This window comes from Camellia sinensis, chromosome 10 (assembly GCF_055761805.1).
Source record: "Camellia sinensis isolate YWXY chromosome 10, ASM5576180v1, whole genome shotgun sequence".
Lineage (NCBI taxonomy): Eukaryota > Viridiplantae > Streptophyta > Magnoliopsida > Ericales > Theaceae > Camellia > Camellia sinensis.
The window spans coordinates 30,908,585-30,927,803 of NC_138970.1; the positions used below are offsets into that span (position 1 = coordinate 30,908,585).

At 33.5% G+C, this 19,219-nt stretch overlaps 1 pseudogene across 1 annotated transcript; it reads right to left on the bottom strand.

Moving 5' to 3' along the window:
- Window positions 1–1,036: 1,036 nt before the first annotated feature.
- Window positions 1,037–13,629, bottom strand: LOC114290152 (pyruvate decarboxylase 1-like; annotated as a pseudogene). Its single transcript, XR_014341898.1, has 6 exons — window positions 12,941–13,629; window positions 10,780–10,943; window positions 9,637–10,287; window positions 9,422–9,536; window positions 1,477–1,670; window positions 1,037–1,374 (listed from the first exon to the last, which is right to left on the bottom strand). The product of XR_014341898.1 is annotated as a pyruvate decarboxylase 1-like (transcript).
- Window positions 13,630–19,219: the final 5,590 nt, after the last annotated feature.

The following is a 19,219-nucleotide window of genomic DNA, read 5'->3' on the forward strand; positions in this document are numbered from 1 at the left end:
ACATTTTTATTGCTATTTATAAATATCTAGGGTTTGTTTGGTTTGTATTTCTGAAAAATTTTTGAGAAATTTCTCTACAAATAAATTTTTAAAAGTAATCAAACCAAACAAATTTTTCCAAAAAAATTTCTCAAAACTTGTAAACCAAACAAGTTTTCCAAACAAATCTCTCTCTCACACACATCAAACCAATCACTTTTTTCAAAACTCTCTCTCAAAATAATTTTCCAAAACATCTTTTGCAAAAAACCAAACCAAACAACTTTTCGTACTTTTTATCTCTAAAACACATCTCTCAAACACAAACCAAACATACTCCTAGTGTTTAGTTCCTCCAAAAAAATGATTATTTTCCTTGCTTTGAGTTTGGGAAGTTGCTAAAATAAACAATTTATTTATTTATTTGATAAAAATTAAGTAATTTCCAAATGACCACTTACTCTTTTTTATCTGTTTTTTTTTTTTTTTTTTTTTGGTATGGGGTACTCATTTTGGTGGGTGTTAAACCCATGTTTTGGATCAGAAATTTAGATAGGGAGATGAGAAACAGAGAAAAAGAAATTTTACTCATTTTTTTTGTTTTTTATTTTATTTTAAATTCTTAAATTTATGATTCAAATACCTTCTGAATAAAAATAATAAGTAAACAAAATTTTATTACAAAATTTATATGGAATGACACCAAAGTTTAATTTTAAAAATTATGAGAGTGAAGGTTAGAATAAAACGACGACAAATAAACACACCATTCTGTCTAAGAACAACACTTCAGTATTATCCAACTTCAAAAAGTAGTTTGAGAGACATTATTTATGCATCATTTTCCATTGAGGAAGATAGCCAAATCTATTTACTTCATTTCATTTCCATGCCCCTCTTTTTCACGCCATTGATCTCTCTTTTCATATCTACCATGCAACCCACAACCCTCTCTCTCTCTCTCTCTCTCTATCTCAGCATTTATCCATCCAATTATTCCAAACATCTACCAGTCAAACTAAAAAGAAAGTTTTAATATGTAAAAGAAGATAGAAAATGAGGCAAAAAGATCAGTAGATATTAAAAATCAAAGGGAATATACACATAAAATTCAGAACTATGCAGAATATGCGAACAGGTGGCTCAAGCCAAACCTAGAACTTAATATACCCGAGGAAGCATAAAAATGCTGTTCTTTCCACTTATAGGAGCCGTGATAAGTATTTACTGAGGGTTCGGTGGTCAGCTATTTGCAGCAGAGACTCTGGAGCCCCATTCAAGCAGCTCTTTGCTCGTGTCGTCCTTATGAACAATCACTTCTATGAAGCACAAGCAATCACTCTTAGCACCCATTGCTGTATCAATTGCTTCGATGAGCTCTTCCTCATAGCGCACCTGCAACATTAAGGACAAAAAAAAAAGGTTTTTGTGATCTCTAATCGTCCCATTTCAGAGTTGATGCATCAAACCGAATGTGCATTGAGCTTCCCAACTCACCTTAGCTGTCCAACCCTTGCCTTCACTGTTGTGGATTGCATCGACCACAAACCAGTGTAGTTCCAGTTCTTGATCACATTGTAAGGACCATCATGGATCTCAACTTCTATGGTGTATCCCCCATTGTTTATAAGGAAGATGATGGTCCTCTGTTCACATCTCAACATTGTTGACACATCTTGTGTAGTCACCTGTGAAGCATTCACCAAAATGAGTGTTAACACGGACAAATTCAGGAGATAATCAGTAGTGAATCCCATTATTTCAATCCTTGAAGTATCGAGTCTTTCATATTGTGCATGCAAGGTGATATAAGCTGAAGATATACAAGCATAGACAGCAATACAACACAACCCTTCAACATACAGTGGAAAATATTGCAGAGGAAGTCAACAATCTTCCAGAACATTGGGAGTAACTCATACAGATTTAATTTGAATAGGAAGAAGCATTCTCTTTCTTTCCCGAAATAGAGATCTATGTCGTATTTTTTGAGATAAATAGGAACAGCAGAGAAGTGATTGCCAGAATTCATATGAAGTATCATTAGGAAAATTTACAAGAATCAAAACCATATGGAATACAACAAAGATGGATATGTATGCATAAATACCTGAAAGCTGTTGTTCAAATTTTGAAATTAAATAAATAGATTTATGAAGAAATCAAATTATATATATACTAAGAACACAAGCTAATAATTACACTAAATTTCAACAGAAATACACAAAACAATAAAAGGGTAAAGAGACGAAACTGAAGCCTGCACGGAAGCAGTTTCCTTAAAACAGATTTCGCCGCCTCACTGGTCGAGTGCTTGAGGAATCCCGACGTCTGTCTCCCAGGATACGACGGTCAAAACCAGCTACGGCAGAAGCACTCTCTGTCTAGCTTAGCGAACAAAACAGTGGCAGTACTCTCTCACTGTAGGAACTTTCAGGCAAACTGACTTGTGAAATGGAAGTAAAAATTTCTGTGTTTGAGACTTAACAGGAGGGTCTCAATTTATACATGTATAGGGGAGAGAGGAAGAGCCTCCAGCCTTTATGGCTGTTCATAATGCACCATTAACCTCTGCAATAAAGGCGGGAGTTACAAACCCCATTAATGCTCTATTAAACTCTGCAATAAATGCAGGAGTTACAAACTTCATTACCTTTTTTCCATGAAGCTAACTTCATGAGGTAATTTCTCATTCAAATCTCAATGATTTTTGGCCATTCTATCTGTGGTGTAAAGATCTCAATGCAAAGTATCTAGACCCACTTGGACCCAACACAATAGATGGTTGGGACCCACTTTAATATTTAATTAAAGTCACAAAAAAATCATTTTTTCCAACAATCCCCCACATGAATAAAAATTGACCGAATGACTCAACAAACGAACACCGTTCAACAATAATGACTCGGAGAGAGAGTACAATGGACTAACCCCGACATTAGAGAAGGTAGCTTTTGGCTTTGAACCTCTCCCAGTGAAAACCTATCGAGTTTACTGGCTGATCAGTGAATATGACATCTTGAACTGCTCTGCCATTTATGTAAACTGAGACAATAGATCTCACACGGGAATTACTCCTACCACTATTCTGTTCTCACTGGTGTGCCCTGTGTGGCCCTGGACACTAGCCTGGTTCAGCGAGTGGTTTCAAAGAATCTTGGCCTCCCAATTCTTCTAGAAGCGGCCCCACTTCACACTCACATAGGTGACTCTACTTGAGTATCCTGCTATACTCAGCTCAATAGCTTAACACACTAGAGTCATTAAAAGCTCAGCTTAACCTCTACACTTGCAGGTATCACTGATAGAAGGAATGGCTGGAGGTTTAACCTCCTCAGTGACATACCACCGTTATACGCAATTAGGTTGTCCCATTGAACCTAGATCTTGGGATCTCCAGTCAACTAGGTTGGGTTTCCATTCCGGTAACTTCCAAAGGCCTCAACCCCATTCCTTTTGATGACGTTTCGACTAACACTCGATTTAACCCTTTGGTTAGCGGATCCGCAATGTTGTCCTTAGACTTTACATAGTCTATAGAGACAACTCCATTCGAGATTAGTTGTCGTATGGAATTATGTCTACGACGGATATGTCTAGACTTTCCATTATACATATTACTCTGTGCCCTACCAATTGCAGATTGACTATCACAATGAATACAAATAGCAGGCACAGGTTTGGACCAACTTGGAATATCTTCAAGGAAATGGCAAAGCCATTCAGCTTCTTCCATTGCTTTATCCAAAGCAATAAACTCTGATTCCATCGTTGATCTAGATATACACGTTTGTTTGGAAGATTTCCAAGACACCGCTGCTCCACCAAGAGTGAACACATATCCACTAGTGGACTTTGAGTCCTTTATATCTGATATCCAATTTGCGTCACTATAGCCTTCAAGCACTGCCGGATTTCGAGTATAATGCAGCCCATAATCCCGAGTGTAGCGTAAATACCTTAACACCCGCACAATACCCTTCCAATGAGTAGCATCGGGATTACTTGTGTATCTACTAAGCCTGCTAACCGAGTAAGCTATATCCGGCCTAATACAACTCATCAGATACATTAAACTTCCAATTACCCGAGAATATTCTAACTGTGAGACACTTTCATTATTATTCTTGGTAAAATGTAGACTTAAGTCTACAGGTGTCGATGACACACTCGTATCTGATCCACTAAACTTCTCAAGTATCTTATCAACATAATGAGACTGAGATAGTACAATTCCATCAGAGATTCTGGTAATCTTAATTCCCAGAATAACATCTGCAATGCCCATATCCTTCATGTCAAACTTAGAGTTTAACAACTTCTTGGTAGTTTTGATCAATTCATCGTTACTACCTATAATGAGCATATCATCAACATATAGACACAAAACGACATAACCTTTGCCAGTGTCTTTGACATAAACACACTTGTCACATTCGTTGATTCTAAACCCATTTGACAACATTGCGTTGTCAAACTTCTCATGCCAGTGTTTAGGCGCTTGCTTCAAACCATACAAAGATTTGACAAGTTTACAAACTTTCCTGCTTTGCCCTGGAGCTGAAAATCCTTCAGGTTGCTCCATGTAGATTTCTTCATTCAAATCTCCATTTAAGAAAGCTGTCTTTACATCCATCTGGTGAATTTCTAGATTGCGCAAAGCAGCAATCGCAATCACCATCCGAATGGATGTTATCCTAGTAACAGGTTAGTACGTATCAAAGTAATCCAGGCCTTCTCGTTGCCTGTACCCTTTGATAACGAGCCTCGCTTTATACTTGTCAATTGACCCATCGGCCTTCATCTTTCTTTTAAAAATCCATTTGCAACCTAAAGGCTTGCAACCTGAAGGTAAATCTACCAACTCCCAGGTGTGGTTTTGTAAGATGGAGTCAATCTCACTTTTGATCGCTTCTTTCCATAATGGACTCTCAAGAGAAGTCACAGCTTCGTGGAAAGTTTGAGGTTCGTTCTCAACCATATAAGTTAAGAAGTCTGGACCAAAAGATTTGGATATCCTAGCCCTTTTACTCTTTCTGGGCTCATCTAAAACCTCAATTTGATCATCACCTGAATCATCAATATGATCATCCTCACTAGCAAGCTCATCAAATTTCTCCAAAGACCTTGGAACCCTTTCATGGGTTCGGCAAAGAAAAATGTCTTCAAAGAAACATGCATTCCTTGACTCCATAATGGTATTCCTGTGTATGTCTGGAATTTCAGACTTATGTACAAGAAACCAATATGCACTACTATTATGTGCATAACCAATGAATATACAATCCACGAATTTCGGGCCTATCCTAACCCGTTTGGGTGTAGGAATTGCCACTTTTGCAAGACACCCCCACATTCGTAAGAATTTATACGAAGGCTTAACGCCTTTCCATAACTCATATGGCGTCTTGTCCACCTTCTTCCAGGGTACTTTATTCAGAATGTAATTTGCAGAGAGAATTGCTTCCCCCCACATGTTCTGTGGCAATCCAGAACTTATCAACATTGCATTCATCATTTTCTTTAGAGTCCTATTCTTCCGTTCAGCAACTCCATTTGATTGAGGAGAATAAGGCGCCGTGGTTTGGTGGATAATCCCGGATTGAGCACAAATCTCAATAAACGGTGATTCATACTCACCACCACGATCACTTCTTAAAGCCTTAATATTGCGGCCTAATTGATTCTCAACTTCATTCTTATAAAGAATAAACTTGTCAATAGCCTCATCTTTGCTTTTGAACAAATAGACATAACAATACTTAGTGCAATCATCAACCAAAGTGATGAAGTATTTATTGCCACCACGTGATTGTATAAACTTTAAGTCACACACATCACTATGCACTAAGTCCAATGGCTCTGAACTTCTTTCAATAGAATGAAACGAAGATCTTGTCAACTTCGCTTCAACACAAGTTTCACACTTGTGTTTCGGATTAATCTTAAAAGATGGTATGTGATCTAACTTGATTAATCTACGTAAAGATTCAAAGTTCACATGTCATACTCTACCATGCCACAAATTGGAAGACTCAAGCATGTAAGCAGAAGAAGATGCATCTTTATTCATCTTTGGGATAATAGTCATTACATTGAGTTTAAACATACCTCCCAACATATAACCCTTACCTACATACACTCCGCTCTTGGTCAAAATGACCTTGTCGGAAAAAACAATGCGAAGACCATGTTTGCTGAGAAGAGACCCTGAGACAAGATTCTTACGAATGTCCGGAACATACAGGACTTCGTTCAAGGTCAGCTCCTTTCCTGACGTCAACTTCAGGACCACCTTTCCTTTCCCCTCAACAATCGAGGTAATAGAGTTTCCCATAAACAACTTCTCACCGTTTGTAACCGGTTCGAAAGTTGTAAACAGCTTTTTCTCGGAGCAGATGTGGCGTGTAGCCCCAGTATCAATCCACCATTCTCTTGGGTTTGAACCTACCAGATTCACCTCAGAGACAACGGCAGACAAGTGCATATCATCCTCCTCATGGGAGTGCTCTTGTAAATCTGCCATATGAGCACGAGGTTTAGTCTTGTATGACTTCTTCTGCTTGTGGCAGTCGCTAGCCCGATGCCCATTGCTACCACAGTTATAGCACTTCCCAAAGAACCGATTACTTGGTTCCGGTGGCTTGTAAGCCGGCTTCTTTGCAACACCACCTCTAGGCCCCAACTTAGAGGGCTTCTTTCTTATTCCAGAAGATTTGCCATGTTCAATGAGATTTGCTTTTATTGAGGAAGTACTCCCTCCTTTCTTTCTATTATCCTCCTCAATCCGGAGTCGGACAACCAGCTCTTCAACTGACATTTCCTTCCGCTTGTGCTTCAAGTAGTTCTTGAAATCCTTCCAACCATTGGGAAGTTTCTCAATGATCACAGCACCTTGGAATGACTCGTTCAAAGGCATTCCTTCAGCATGAATTTCATGCAAGATCACTTGAAACTCCTGGACTTGGCTTATCACAGTTTGAGAGTCTACCATTTTAAAATCAAGGAACCGGCCAACCAAAAATTTCTTTGCCTCGGCATCCTCAGTCTTATACTTTTTGTCCAGAGATTCCCATAACTCTTTTGCTGAGCTCTTGGAACAAAACACACTATAGAGTGAGTCTGCCAAGCTGTTGAACACATAGTTCCGGCAAAGATAGTCTGTCTGCTCCCATGTGTCAAGCGCCATGACTTTCTGCCTATCAGGCTCATTCTCTACCACGGCTGGAGGATCCTCGCTCAGAACCTTTGCAAGGTTTAGCGTGGTCAAGTAAAACAGCATCTTTTGCTGCCATCTCTTGAAGTTCACCCCAATAAATTTCTCTGGGCGCTCATGATGACTGAGCGGTCCTCCTGGAACAGTCGGAGTAACGCCATGGTTGACCACAGAGGTCACAACAGTAGGGGTTGGCAACCCAGTTGCCCCGGGGTTCAGATCCCCACCAACATTAGCAGTAGCAGCAGCATCAGTGATAGTTGCCATTTCTGAACAAATAAAACCTCCTTTTTAGCCAAGGCTAAACACTTTGGTTTCTATTCAGAAAACCAAACCAAAATCCAAACTTACAAGCAATTTAAACTTGCAAACAATTTAAAATTGCTACAACCAAATACATGTATATAAAATGCGTCTAATAAGCAAATAAAACTTGCTACTACAAATTGGTAAACAAACCAACTAAATCTTAAGTAAAAAATTTCTTCAAACATAAAGAAAAATAACCAATCCAATTGAGGATTATAAGTAGTCCATACAATTCCTTTCTACGCTTAGGTATGCCTACAAAGAGAGTTAGTAGAAAACGACAACATAATATAAAGCAATTGTACATACAATCAAATATTATTTAACCTTCTAGCAAATCATAGAATAGCAAACTAACTAAGGAATTAAGATACTATACAAGTTACAAAACCTTATAACTTCTACATTAAATTAAAAATTAATTGCCATAAATTATATAAGAATTTAATTCACAATAACCATGTAAATAAATATAGGCAAGTTACACAAATTTTATAACTCCAAAGAACTACATTTAATTCAAACTTTAATTCATCCAATTAAATCACACACTATTCATGGAAATAACTTATGTGTATAACTCTAGAAAACTAGAAGCAATTTCACATGCAAATTAGATAGTAAAGCTAGAAGCATGCAAAATCAAAATATACATATGCAACATTAGACAAATAGGATGAAACCAAATAAGTAGCATGCGGTTTGTGTAAATAATTTGAATTGTTTATATGTAATAAACTAATAACCAAGCACTTCAAGTATATAACCATTCAACCATTAACATGCAAAAATTCTAAAGATTAAATCATGTAATCTGGTCTAGAAAATAATAAGCATGTAACAAATTAAAACCTAGAATAGAATAGAATTAGCATGTCAAAATTGCAACATCAATAAATTATATTTTATAACCTTAAAATTCATGCAAATCATAGAAGGGGAATGATGAACCATACTCATAAAATAAGATCAGAGTAATACGATTAAGTATACAAATTATGATAGAGCATTCTAATTAAACTAAACAATTAGAGAATCACATTGCATAATTTACAATCATTGAAATAGGGAGCAATTCCGCAACAGTTCCTAGTAACATTATACAAATGTCTATATAAATCTATTCGATCAATTTCATAGGAAAACATATATGAGAAATCTGTTTTAAGCTTGTTGTTCAAATTTTGAAATTAAATAAATAGATTTATGAAGAAATCAAATTATATATATACTAAGAACACAAGCTAATAATTACACTAAATTTCAACAGAAATACACAAAACAATAAAAGGGTAAAGAGACGAAACCGAAGCCTGCACGGAAGCAGTTTCCATAAAATAGATTTCGCCGCCTCACTGGTCGAGTACTTGAGGAATCCCGACGTCTGTCTCTCAGGATACGACGGTCAAAACCAGCTACGGCAGAAACACTCTTTGTCTAGCTTAGCGAACAAAACAGTGGCAGTACTCTCTCACTGTAGGAACTTTTAGGCAAACTGACTTGTGAAATGGAAGTAAAAATTTCTGTGTTTGAGACTTGACAGGAGGGTCTCAATTTATACATGTATAGGGGAGAGAGGAAGAGCCTCCAACCTTTATGGCTGTTCATAATGCACCATTAACCTCTGCAATAAATGCGGGAGTTACAAACCTCATTAATGTAGGAGTTACAAACCCCATTAATACTCTATTAAACTCTGTAATAAATGTAGGAGTTACAAACTTCATTACCTTTTTTCCATGAAGCTAACTTCATGAGATAATTTCTCATTCAAATCTCAATGGTTTTTAGCCATTCTATCTGTGGTGTAAAGATCTCAATGCAAAGTATCTAGACTCACTGGGACCCAACACAATAGATGGTTGGGACCTACTTTAATATTTAATTAAAGTCACCAAAAAACCATTTTTTCCAACAAAAGCTACCATCACCAATGCAAGCAATCACTCGCTTATTTCGTGCAGCCTGTGCATATCCAAGAGTTGCACCTACAGCCCAGCCAATTGATCCATATTGCATCTGGAACTCGTACCTGCAAACCCCAATTTCACAATGTTGTTGAATCATAAAGTGTAATAAAAAATAAAAAAATAGATAATAAAAGCAAACGCAACATTCTCTCAGCCACTTACCCACATCCCTCGGGCAATTTCAGCTTCTGGCAATTAAACCAAGAGTCCCCAGTCTCAACAATCACAGCCTTGTCACTTGACAGAATCTTCTGAATGTGGTGGAACAGAACATTGACCTTTAAGGGCTCGTTAGGCTCACACTTGAGAGGATGTCCCTCGGGAACGTAGATCCTATGGTAATTATCATAGGCAGTTGCGTTGCGCTTAAGCCGCTTTGACAGAGCTCTCAAGAAATCCTTCATCGTAACACACCCAAACGCAGCCCATTTCCAATCACCACACGTTCAGGCTGCACGATGATCGCCTTCTCTCTCTTCAGAAACAGAGAGTACCCAACAGAGCTGTAGTCATTGAAAATGGGTCCTGCAAACAAGTAAGCATCGGCAGATTCAACGATTTCTGCACAGAAGGCGGTGCTCACAGCACCCCAGTAAGTCCCAATGAAATGGGGATGGTTCTCCGGCACAAGTCCTTTTGCTGATGGCATCACGGCGACTGGATAGCCACAAGAATTGGCCAATTCAACAAATGCATTAGAAGCCTTTGCCACTCGCAGTTTCAGCCCAGTCACCCAACACTGGCTTCACTGCCTTGTTCAAGAACTCTACTGTTGCTTCCACTGCAGCCTCCAAACCCATCTGATTACTCAATCTGTACACCATTAAAATCAAAATCAATATAAATTGAACCGAAATATATCATTCATACGTGTACACACTCACCACTGCAATACACACACATATATATTTATATTAAAGCACACAACTCATAACTTTATCATGCTTTTTTCTATTCCGAAAATACCAATAAAATTAGTAACTGCTAAAACTCCATGTCCAATAATTATTAAATGGTTTTCAAATTCAACCATCATTCGTTAAACTGGTCAAAAATTTCTCACTTGCACAAGTCAGTAGGTGTAAACACTTTCTTGGTCATGCTTTTTTGATTTTCTAAAAATAGTCATAACAATTGATGAGTTTGAAAACTGCATGCAACAAAATCAAACTGATTCAAATAATTAAATCTCATGAAAGGTTTCTACACATCTTCTTCATTCATATGCTAAAGATCTTCACACACACATCACTAGTATTTATATATATATATATATTCGACAAGATCAAATTATCGAAGTTTTACCTGGGAGAGATTGAAAATGGAACTGGCTCGCGGCTAAAAGTAGGATGTGGAATTGCCGGCAGGTTACAGCTAACACTGATATAGACAGGTTTGCTTTCTTTCAATGCGGTTGATATCGCGTTATCGATCAGTTCATGTGCATCCTCCAAGTTATTCACAACTGCCTAATTGCATCACAATCCACAATTCACTCAAAAACATTCACTTCAACTCACATCATACATACGCATCCACACACACATTTATACAAACAAATCTCACTCAATTGGTGTTCGATCGAGCAAAACTTGCCTTGATTTTGAAACTCAAAAATAAAATATTTTTGAAAAAATCTATTAAAAATAAAAAAAAAATTTACTAAAAATAAATCTATACATTTCATTTAAAAAAATTAAAAAATTACGTAGATTTAAAAACACACAAAAATTCAATAACAGTTTTCAAAAACTAAACTCCACAGACCTGGTAGCAAGTAGGAATGGCAATGGGGGGCAATGGGGTGGATATTAATTCCCCATCCCCATTCCCCTATAATAAATTTTCCCCATTCCCCATTCCCCATTCCCCATGGGTACCACCCTCCCCATTTTTTAATGGGTATGGATTTTCCCCAACCCACTTTAATCCCCATTTTTATTTTTTATATTTAATGTTAACAACCACTTTTTTTCTTTTTTTTTTTTTTTTTTTTTTTTTTTAAAGGTTCACAACAAAAACTAAATATACCTTCAATCTTTTTTCTTTCTTTTTAAATATATTTAATGTTAACAATTTTTTTTTTATTTTTTTTTATTTTTTTATTTTTTTATTTTTTAAGGTTCACAACAAAAGTTAAATATACCTTCAATCTTTTTTATTTCTTTTTTAATATATTTAATGTTAACATTTTTTATTTATTTATTTATTTATTTATTTATTTATTTTTTTAAGGTTCACAACAAAAGTTAAATATACCTTCAATCTTTTTTCTTTCTTTTTTAATATATTTAATGTTAACAATTTTTTTTTTTTTTTTTTTATTTAAGGTTCACAACAAAAGTTAAATATACCTTCAATCTTTTTTCTTTCTTTTTTAATATATTTAATGTTAACAACCTTCTTGTTTTTCTTTTGTCTTTTTTTTATAAAGGTTTTAGCTAAATATACCTTCAATCTTTTTTCTTTCTTTTTTAATATATTTAATGTTAACAACTTATTTTTTTATTTTATTTTTTATTTTTTTAAGGTTCACAACAAAAGCTAAATATACATTCAATCTTATTTTATTTTATTTGGTTCAACAACAAAATCAAATGCACATTAATTAATTAATTAAAAAGTTTGTTTTATAATAATCAAATATATAATTTTGAGAAAATCAAAAAGTTTGTTTGAAGAAAGTGTTATAAGACTCATATTAAATTGCATCAGGGCATAAACAAGGAATTGTTAGCCACGGACAATTTAGACATTAAACCATCTTTCTCTTAGCAAATTTGAACAATTCATTTTAATTTATCCAAAATCTAATTATACCTTTAACAAATCTGAACCACTCATTTTAAGATATCTATGCATTACCACACCCAATCCATCCTCCATCTTTTTCTTTTAGTCCCCCACGAATTTTGTTGTGAATCTTAAAAATTAAAAAAAAAATGGTTGTGAACCTTAAAAATAAAATAAAAAAAGATTAGAGCTATATTTAGCTTTGGTTGTGAATCTAAAAAAAAAAAAAAAAAAAATGGTTGTGAACCTGAAAAAATAAATAAATAAAAAAAAGAAAAAAGATTGAATGTATATTTAGTTTTAGTTGTGAATCTTAAAAAAAAAAAAAAAATGGTTGTGAACCTGAAAAAATAAATAAATAAAAAAAAAAAAAGATTGAATGTATATTTAGTTTTAGTTGTGAATCTTAAAAAAAAAAAAAAAAAAAAATGGTTGTGAACCTGAAAAAATAAATAAATAAAAAAAAGAAAAAAGATTGAATGTATATTTAGTTTTAGTTGTGAATCTTAAAAAAAAAAAAAAAAAAAAAAAAAAAACATATGGGGAAATTAGTGGGTACCCATCCCCAACCCATCCCCTGTGGGTATTTAAAGAATATCACCTACCCTACCCAATGGATAAGAAAAAGAGGGGAAAACCCATGTATTTGGGTTGGGTCTCCATGGATACCCACAGGGTAGGTTATCCATTGCCATCCCTAGTAGCAAGTAACGGTTTGAAAGCAGCGAAGCTCTTGACTGAAATCAGGTAGTCCAATGGTGTGATGAAGAATTCTATTAGTTCCATAATCATTCGAATTAGGACCGCCGACGATACAGATAACAGGGAGATTCTCACTGTAAGCTCCGGCGATGGCGTTGATGACGCTGCGGCCTCTGACGGTGAAAGTGACGACGCAGGCGCCGACGCCGCGGGAACGAACGAAGCCGTCGGCAACGTAGCCGGCGTTGAGCTCGTTGCAGCAGTCGATGAGGTTGAGGCCGGGCTTGGCGAGGAGGTGGTCGAGGAGAGTGAGGTTGAAGTCGCCAGGAACGGAGAAGACGTCGGAGACGCCGATCTGGACGAGGCGGCGGGCGAGGGTGGAGTCGAAGGCGTTGCAAAGGGGGAGGGAGGTCTGGAGAGTTGAGACGAAGCCATTGTGAGGTAGGGTTCCGATGACAGCGGTGGAAGGGATGGTGGAGGGTTCGACTGGTCCGATCGTAGTGTCCATTAATGATGATGATGATGAAATAGAACAGCACAAATAGAGTTTAAATTGTGCTTGAGGAAACCAGGAGGTTTTGTCGTTTGTGGTGTTCTGGTTTGGAGAAGGCTTTTGGGAAAGCGTTGGGTGGTGTGTGATCTGATTGCAAATATTATTCTGGAAAATGAATGGGAGTATTAATTAGTGCTATCACTAATGATGTGGTAGTGGGCGTCACCATGATTGATTTGATGTTTTGATTTTGGTGTTATATTTTTTTTTTTTTTTTTATTGAGGGTCATGTCATTAGTGATCTTTTTAGAGTTCCAAAATTAGTGGTCTCTATCATTGTTGTATTATTCTCTTTGTTGGTTCCTATTTTTTAAAAATTTTACATTCTTATTTTTCGTGTTTTTTTATTTTTACTAAATTTTTTTAATATTTTATACAAATTTTTTACTTTTTAGACACACCTAACATAAATATACCTAAAAAATAAAAAAATTATAAAAAAAATCTTTTAAAAATTCACTAAATACCAAAAATATAAAAAAAAATACAAAAATTTAGTACATTTTTTTGTATTTTTATGTATTTCTTAATTTTTTAAAATATTTTTTCATAATTTTTTATTTTTTAGACACATCTAAGTAAGGTGTATCTAAAAAAATTAAAAAAAATGTTTAAAATTTTAAAAATATTCTCTAAAAATAAAAAAATATGAAAATAAAAAAAACTCAATTTTTAAAAAATTTAATCGAGAAAACTCAAACCAAACACAGTGATTATTATTATTATTAAAATTACTTTAAAAAGGTGATTTTAGAATAGAATAAAAATGCGGTGTCCAAAAAATAACCGGTGGTGTTATAAAGTAGCATGTGGACCCAACCGTATATAAAGGTGGAGAATTTATTACATATTTCTGATGGGAATTGTTAAGGTTGCGTTTGATTTTTTTTGGAATTAAAAAATTTCAATTTTTTTTTAAAAATTTATATTTAAATATACAATTTAAAATTATTCAAAATATTATTTGGGATGATCTAAATAAGTGTATTTTTTGACTTTTTATAAAATATGAATTCAGTTTGAAGTGATGTGATAGAGAGGTGATGTGATTTAAATAAAAGGGCAAATTACAAACACCCCTCTCGAGATTTGGTGAAAATACAGATTCCCCATGAGGTTTGAGAAATTACATCCCACTCCTGAGGTTTATATTTTCATAACATATTGTCCCATGAGATTTTTATTTTCATACAGATTCCCCTCTAAGTTTTCCTAATTTGTTATGAAAATTTGACCCTCACGGAGCAATTTATAATTTCTCAAACCTCAGGAAAAATCTGTATTTTTACGAAACCTCGAGGGGGTGTTTGTAATTTGTCATAAATAAAATGATCTGACTTAAATAAGATAATAACTTTTTGACTTTTTTGTGTTAAACCAAACCTAGCCTTTTAATTTAAAAATTATTTTTAAAATTTATAATCAAATACATAATTCAAAACTCTTTTCAAAATTTAAAATCAAACTATTTTCAGAACTTTGTTTAAAAAAAATTTCAAATTTTATTTATTTCATTTTTTTAAATCATGATTTGAGTGTGGAGTCGTATTTTGAATTTTGAGAAGAAAAAATTTGTTTGGTTATGGGTTTTATGTTGTATTTGAGATTTTTGAGATTTATTTTTTTTAAATATTTAACAAATTTCTTAATTTTATTTTTTTAGGGTAAATATTTTATATTTTAAATATTTATTTATTTATTTATTTTAATGTGTTCTATATTTCATACATTTGTGTGTAGTATTTTTTTATAAATTTTTAAAAATATATTTTTTATTTTAAATATATAATTTTTATTTTAAATATTTTTTATATATGTTTTTAAATATTTTAATTTTTTTGCTGTTTGCTTAGTTACGATTTGAATGTGAAGTTTTGAAAATAGTTTTTGAATTTAGTTTTGAGTTATGTGTTTGGTTACGATTTGAGTATGAAATTGTGTTTTGAGTTTAAAATATTAAAATTAAAAAAAGGGCAAATTACATATACACCCCTCGAGGTTTGACTAAATTACAAATACCCCCCTGAGGTTTGAGAAATTACAAATTCCCCCCTGAATGCTATATTTGCATAAGAAATTAGGGGGTAATTTGTTATGAAATATAAACCTCAGGGGGTAAATTGTTATGAAAATACAAACCTCAGGGGGCGGGATGTAATTTCCGAAACCTCAGGGGGGTATCTGTAATTTAACCAAACCTCGAGGGGTGTATATGTAATTTGCCCTTAAAAAAATTAAAATATTTACAAAATAAAATAAATTATTTAAAATAATTTTTTTTAATATATTTAAATAAATATTATATATTTAAAATAAAAAATAAATTTTAATATTTTAAAAAAATAAATCCAAAAAATGTCAACAACTCAAAATTCAAAACTCAAAACTCAAAATATAACTTAAAACTCTTTTCAAAACTCACAACCAAACAAATTTTCTCTTTTCAAAACTCAACTCATAATTCAACACTTAAATTGCAACTCCACACTCAAATCATAATTTCAAAACTAAATCAAACATAATGTTCCTATTTTTTTTTTCTTAGTATCCCTTACTTTTTTGAATTCCTATCATCAAAATTGCTTTCTTTCTTATTTTTCTTTGGACCTTTTTCATAATTCCAAATATATCCTTTAAACTCTCATTTCAATACTTTTCTACCGGCAATCTCCCCCACCTCCAGCAACCCCTTTCCTTGGCCGACAACCCTCCCACAGCCCTTCTCCTCCACTGGAGACCCTCATTCAGCCCACTTTCCCTCACCGATGACTTTTCTTTTTGGACGACTCACATCCTTAGCTCTATCCTCCTTTCCCTTCTTCCACTGGCGATTCTCTACTTCTTTTCTTTCACCCAAATCTCTCATTCCATAAATCTCAGTCATTTGTCATCGTTGCCACCCATACAACTACCTTGGAGCCCTCTCTTACATGCTAGTGTTCGATTTTTCTTCATTTGAAATTGTCTTGCTTGGTTCGAAAAACCAATACCGAACAAACGGTGGAATTTCGGATGTAAACCACTGAACAAACAGTGGTAGATCGGTTGTAGACCACCGAATAAATGGTGGTGGTTCAGTCCTGAACTACTGAACGAAATCTAGAGAAATCGTAAGCAGTACTACAATCGTGGCAATCATTCAAGGATGGTAGATTTGCTACCATCACTAATCTTCTGTAATCGCTATTACGATTTGATGAGAGATAGATAAACAGATAGGTAGAGATAAAAGAAAGAGAAAGAGAGTCCACGAGTGGGGTGGGTAGTGGCGTTGTTGGTGGTTGGTGAGTCAAGGTGGAGGTGTTAATGGCTAGAGGTGATGTTGGTGAGATGGTTGGTGGGATTAGAGTTAGGGTTTGAAAAATTAGGGTTAGAAAGTTAGGGATGGGAATACAAATGGAATTTTATGTTTGCACAAAATTGAAATTAAAAAAATATATATAAAAGATGTGGGGGTCCTAAGAAAAAGGCTAAGGGTAAATAGCACTATTCATTTATGATACTGAGTATAATTTGCTCAAATTTAAAAGGTTTGTTCTACTAATTTTATGTGTTTCAATCATACAATGGTAAGTCACAGATTCATATATAGACGGGGATAAAGATTCATTCTATCAACATTGTGTGTTTCAACTGTGTAATGATAAGTTATGAACTCACACATAAGTAAGGATTTGAACCCACACTCTCATATAATAAGTCACAAATTCATACATAGATGGAGATTTAAACTCACACTTTTAACATTAGATATAATTTGCCCAAACTTAAAAGATATGTCCTACCAATCTTGCATGATATCGTCTGAATAAATGATTTGGAAAAGAGTTGAACACGAAAATTTGAGTGTATTACCCAGTATCTTTTTACTCAACCAAACTCCTTGAATTTGTAAGTGCTAGACGTCTAAAATACAATTACATAATACCATTGCTCATCTAATTGGAATATGTTTCAAGAATGTGAATGTATATAGTTGAAATCAAATTAATGTATTGTAAAATTCATGAATATAATAGATCTAGAACCAATATTGATGATATGCATTTTTTGTTTGTGTTTGAGATTTGAGGTTTGTCTTTTATGGACCCCATTGATGTGCTTAGGTTTTTTGTTTTTTTAAAATCATTATCTTTTTAATAAATAGAAAATAAATTTTATATGATTGCTTTTTGGCAAATTATTTACTTAAAAATATTTGAGCACATTTTATTTTTAGAAAATTATTTTAAATTGTGTTTGGACTCATAAAAATTGCTTTTTACAAGAAAATTAAAATAATACGAAAAAATTACTCTATTTGGTTTGAAAATTTTAAAAATATTTTCTTGAATTTTTAATTCATATTTTTATATTTAGTGATTTTTTAAAATATTTTAATCAATTTTTTCAATTCTTTAGATCTATTTAATCTAAATACACTTAAAAAATATAAAATTTATACAAAAATCTTTAAAAAATTCATTTAATACAACAAAATACGAAAATATACTAAATTTTATTTTATTTTTTTCTATTTTTTGTATTTTTTAAAAAAAAATTACAAATATTATACTTCTTAAATATATCTAAGTTGGGTGTATCTAAAAAAATAAAAAATTTACGTAAAATATTTTAAAATTTTTATAAAACCAAAAAATACAAAAAATAAAAAAATTAATTTAAAAAAAAAAGTGAATTAAACCAAACAAAGTGAATAGATTTTTGACCATTTTATTATTTTATTTTTAAACAAAAAATATAATATAATAAAACTTCAAAAAGGATACCAAGGTTCCAACCGAAGGTTAGGTTGGATTTGTTGTAAACCATGTGAGTGATAAAAGACACTAGAGACTTTCATTGTTTGACCTAAGAGTTACACAAAAGAGAATTGAGGCTAATGCTATAATTGCTGTATCTCAACATTTTTTATGCACAAAATATATGAAATTACAATATTGTACTTTTCTTTCATGAGAATCGGGAGACATTTGGGAACATAGATTAAAAGTTAAAAGTTAAAAGTTAAAAGTTAAAAGTTAAATTTTAATTCATTTTGAATCATATTATCTTTCACATAAAATAATTAAAAAAGTTAAAAAAAAATCAAAAAATTAACTTTTAATCATCTTTACAAAACACCCTTGTTGATTCTCTTAACATTATTAATAAATATTTTAGTAGTATAGACAATGTACCATTATATTATTTAAATTTTCTATAAACCAAATAATAATAATAATAATCAGAGCATCTTTTACTAGTACCAATTTGGTGAAGGAGTGCTTGGACCACAAGTGGGAATCAAATATAATACAAAATGGCGTGGGAGCTTATAAGTTGACAAATAAAGCGATGTCATTTTGTTTTGACTTTTTTGTGTTTGTTAAAGTGCCGTTTGCTAATATTTACCTTCTCAGTTTTTTATTTATATTTATAAAAAATTTAAAAATTCGAATAAAAATTTATTTGGTAAAATTTTTAATTTATAAATCAATGGTCTCAGTTTATAAATTTAACCAAAAAATAAAAACACAAAAAATGTGTTTCCGTTTTGAGTTTTGAGTTTTTTTTTTTTTACCACTCAACATTAGCCACCACTCGCCATCATTTTCCACTACCGTCTTCCGCCACCCACCCCCACCACCACCTGCCACCACCACTCACCACCCACCTGCCACTACTACCCGCCACCCGCCACCACCACCCACCTGC